At 46.7% G+C, this 4189-nt stretch overlaps 1 long non-coding RNA gene across 1 annotated transcript; it reads left to right on the top strand.

The window, feature by feature from the left end:
• The first annotated feature begins 388 nt into the window (after positions 1 to 388).
• Positions 389 to 3310, top strand: LOC123606856. The gene is made up of 2 exons (XR_006716526.1): positions 389 to 1124; positions 1665 to 3310. It is a non-coding gene; the product is annotated as an uncharacterized LOC123606856 (long non-coding RNA).
• The last annotated feature ends 879 nt before the right edge of the window (positions 3311 to 4189 follow it).

The following is a 4189-nucleotide window of genomic DNA, read 5'->3' as shown; positions in this document are numbered from 1 at the left end:
AAGCTGCTGGTCTCTTCCACACATTAGGACATCACTTCAGCCCTGGGCTATTACTTGTTCTTCTTGTGAGTTCTTCCTATAACTCTTTCTGGCATGGCCTCTCTAGAAACCCACTTTTCCTGGTTTAATTTAAGTTTTTTTTAATGTTTATTCATTTTTGAGAGAGAGACAGAGCATGGGGAGGGGGGTGCAGAGAGCGACGGAGGTGGACACAGAATCCAAAGCAGGCTCCAGGCTCCGAGCTGTCAGCACAGAGCCTGATGGGGGGCTCAAACTCATGAACCGTGAGACCATGACCTGAGCTGAAGTCAGACGCTTAATTGACTGATCCATCCAGGTGCCCCTTTTTTAATTTTTTTAAAGTTTATTTTGAGACAGAGAGAGCGTGAGCAGGGGAGGGACAGAGAGAGAGAGAGAATCCCAAGGAGGCTCCATACGGCCAGTACAGAGCCCGACTCAGGTCTCGAACCGACAAACCACAAGATCACGAGCTGAGCATAAATCCCGAGTCCAGACGCTTAACCAACTGAGCCACCCAGCCCACCCCCACCATGATTTGATTTTTTTATCTGAAAATACAATTTTTGGGGGCACCTGGCTGGCTCAGTCGGTAGAGCATGCAACTTGACCTTGGGGTTGTAAGTTTGAGCCCCATGTTGGGTGTACGGATTACTTAAAATCTTGGAAATACAGTTTTCTTTCGGCAGGCCCTTTTAAAAGAGATAATTGCCTAAGGACACGTGGGTGGCTCAGTCGGTTAAGCGTCCAAACTCCTGATACCAGCTCAGCTTGTGATCTCGCAGTCGTGAGGTTGGTGGAGTCTGCTCAGCTCGGAGCCTGCTTGGGATTCTCTCTTCCCCTCTCTGCCCCTCTCCTGCTTGCATGTGCGTGCTCTCTCTCTCAAGATAAATGAAAGTTGTTGTGTTTTTTTTTTAAAGATAACTGCCTAAAATTTCATTTTTGCTACTTTACCATCCTCCAAGGTGGCATTATAAGCCATCATTGTAGGGAATTTTCCTACTTTCGTTAGCCACACTAGGCAGCTTATGGGGATGCTGTGGAATCTCTGTGTTCATCATCTGCCAGCAAATGGAACTTCCAATGCCTTCCTATCTACTTCACAGGTGAGAACCTTCTTTTGCAGTTTTGGTCCCAGCATCAGGGTGGGTGGCCGTATTTTGGAGACCCCCTGCTATTCTGGGTCATTTAGACTCCCTCATTTGGGCAGTCCTCCCTGCCTTCGGCCTCTCCTTTTACTGTTTTGGTCCACCAAGGTCTCAAGGATTCTATGTTTAAAAAAAATTTTTTTTTAATGTTTTTATTTATTTTGGAGACAGAGACAAAGCATGAGCAGGGGAGGGGCGGAGAGAAAGGGAGACACAGAATCCGAAGCAGGCCCCAGGCTCAGAGCTGTCAGCACAGAGCCCAACGTGGGACTCGAACCCACGGCCGTGAGATTATGACCTGAGCTCAACCGACTGAGCCACCCAGGTGCCCCTCAAGGATTCTGTTTTAGCAAAGGTTGCACTTCCCATCCAAGTAGCTTTGGGAAAGATTGAAGTTCAATGACATTTAACAATAAGTGCTGTCGTACAGCTAGAATGTGACAGAGTTGCAGTTAAATCTGTGTTTCCCACCCTTCTGATCTTTCCATGGTCATACAGCTGGGACTAACTTCCAGCGTGGTGACTCTGTGATCCTCCTTTCCCGAGCACAGAGTTGAGATCTGCCCCTCACAGCCGAAAGGACTATCTTGCAACTGCCCGTGGGACGCTGGCATCCAGAGGTGAGTCTTTTGCCCGGCTCTTTTTAAATTTTAGCCAACTTTAATCGATTTAGCAGGTGCAACATGCTGTTTGGGGGCTTTCCTCATTCGTCAAGCCCTTAGACCAGTCGTGGCTCCCTCGGAGCCAGCTTTTAAATCCCTTCCCACCCTATTCCACCCTAGCAACAAAAACAGCTGCACGTACAGCTTGACCAGCAGCAAAAGTACAAACACTTCCTCCTCAGTTTTCCTTGCTATTTTTAGTTTTATTCCTACGCTGGGTTTTCTTTGGCTTTATGTAGCGGTCATCTGGGTCAGCTGACCCACGCCTTCCGAAGTAGATGCCGCGTCGCTAGTTAGAGACCACTCATTCCATCTGCCTCCCATTCTCTCTTCTCTCTCATGGCTGTGGCTCAAGTGTTGCTGGTGGTCACTGTTTTTCTTTCCTTGGTGCCTCTCTGGTCTGTTGGGGAACTGAAGCCAATTAGGAAGACCGGGAAAGGGGAAGCCAAGTTTGTATGGAGGTCTGTGGGGAGGAGCAGTAGGCCGCGGAGACTTGGCGGTTTATTCAGATTATCCAAAGATTCAGACCACTTTAATAATAACGCTTTTCAGCTTTCTGACTTCACTTCTGTCAGCTGCCTATCACTATCACAATAGGTAGGGGTGTGGGGGGGTGGGGTGGGGGGAATGGGCCTGTTGCCCACAGTAGGTGAGGAACAGCCATCGAGAGGATGGGAGTAGGAGCATAAAATGTCTGACCAGGAAGGAGGTTTACCTCCAGGACCCCACTGTTCTCATGAGGAAACCAAGGTCCCAGAGATAAGAAGATCATTGTTTAGCTTCCGTGCCCATTTCCTAGCGAGTCTGGTCCAGCCTAACTAGGACCAAAGGAGAAGGAAACACACATGTGAGGGCCTGGGTGGCAGGGTGGGTTTCGAGCCATTTCAAGAGGCAGAGACTGCAGCCGGAGCCCGCCTCTCTCGTGCGACCTGAGCCAGAGAAGAACATTCTGGAACAGGAGAACCCCTGAAAATTGAGTTTACTACTGCTACAGATAGCTGTCATTCCCTGTAAGGGCTGTTGGTGCCCACCTTTTTAAACACCACATGTTTTACCTCACTGGAGCCTCAGAACAAGCCTATGAGGAAGTCACATTACTATCTCTACTTTACAAGTGAGGAAATTAAAGCAGAAGTTCATTGCTTTCCTAACACTCTGCTATCTGCCTCCTAACCAAGAATATAGTTCAAAAGAGAAAAAGTGATCTACCGGAAGATGTTCAGCACATGCTTACTTATCATAAAAAGTTGAATGTAACTTAACCATCTGACGGTTGAAGAGTGATTAACTCCACAGAGTGCAAATCGGCGGAACACAATTCGAACTCTTAAAATGATCGTTGTAATAAATCCGTTGCGGGGCAGAAAGTTGTTTGTGACATGTGTGGAAAACGGTGCAAGGGCATGTACCTCCGCTGTGGTTTACATGGCCACGACTAGAAGAAACCTTGAGAGAATAAAAAGCTCACGTATTAAAATGGGACGTGTGACGTTCTTTGGATTTTTTTGTTTTTAATCGTCACCCTACCGCTTGTGTGGCTAATTTAAAAATTGTCTCCTTAACTCTTAAAAACGGAGAACAAACTGAGGGTTGATGGGGGTGGAAGGGAGGGGAGGGTGGGTGATGGGTATTGAAGAGGGCATCTTTTGGGATGAGCACTGGGTGTTGTATGGAAACCAATTTGACAATAAATTTCATATATTAAAAAAAAAAAAATGGTCTCCTTAGTCTTTGTAATTCTACAATCAGTAGTCCGTGGCCTAGCAAAGGTTTCTGGTCACTTTATGTTCCCTCCACCCCCAGCTATCTAAGTTTTCATATTTGTTGTTTTTCCTGTTCTGTTTTGTATGCCTGGGATAGAAGGTAGGTGAGAAACAATAAAAGTAATAGCAGTAAGTGGGAGTGTTCAGACAGAATAATAATAAAGCTTTATCTTGAAAGTTGGCCAAGTAATGTATTACCTCATTCTGGTAAATATTTTATATGCAAACAAATATACAAAACCCATTCTTTGTAGCTTACCAGCTCATAGTGGTATCGTTTTTCACAGTTTATAGACTGGGCAGGAGGGTGACCTGTCGTAAATCCTACAGTCAAGGATAGAGAGGGAGCTGTGCCCTCCTTCCCTCCCTTCCTTCCGTTCACCTTCAAGCCACCTTCTCTCCGCTGTGGAGTCTAGCCCGTCCTTTTGTGAGCGGACTCTCTTCATAGCTGTTAACAAAGAAATGGCCACACACCCATTCACTGCCCGTTCACATGCCCCTTCACGGGCCATGCCCGTTCACTGCGGCATTATTCACAGTTGCCAAGAGTTGGAAGCAAACTGAATGTGCATGGACAAATGAATAAAGAAAATGTGGT

This window comes from Leopardus geoffroyi, chromosome A2, assembly GCF_018350155.1.
Source record: "Leopardus geoffroyi isolate Oge1 chromosome A2, O.geoffroyi_Oge1_pat1.0, whole genome shotgun sequence".
Classification (NCBI taxonomy): Eukaryota; Metazoa; Chordata; class Mammalia; order Carnivora; family Felidae; genus Leopardus; species Leopardus geoffroyi.
This window is presented reverse-complemented; position numbering and strand designations above follow the sequence as displayed.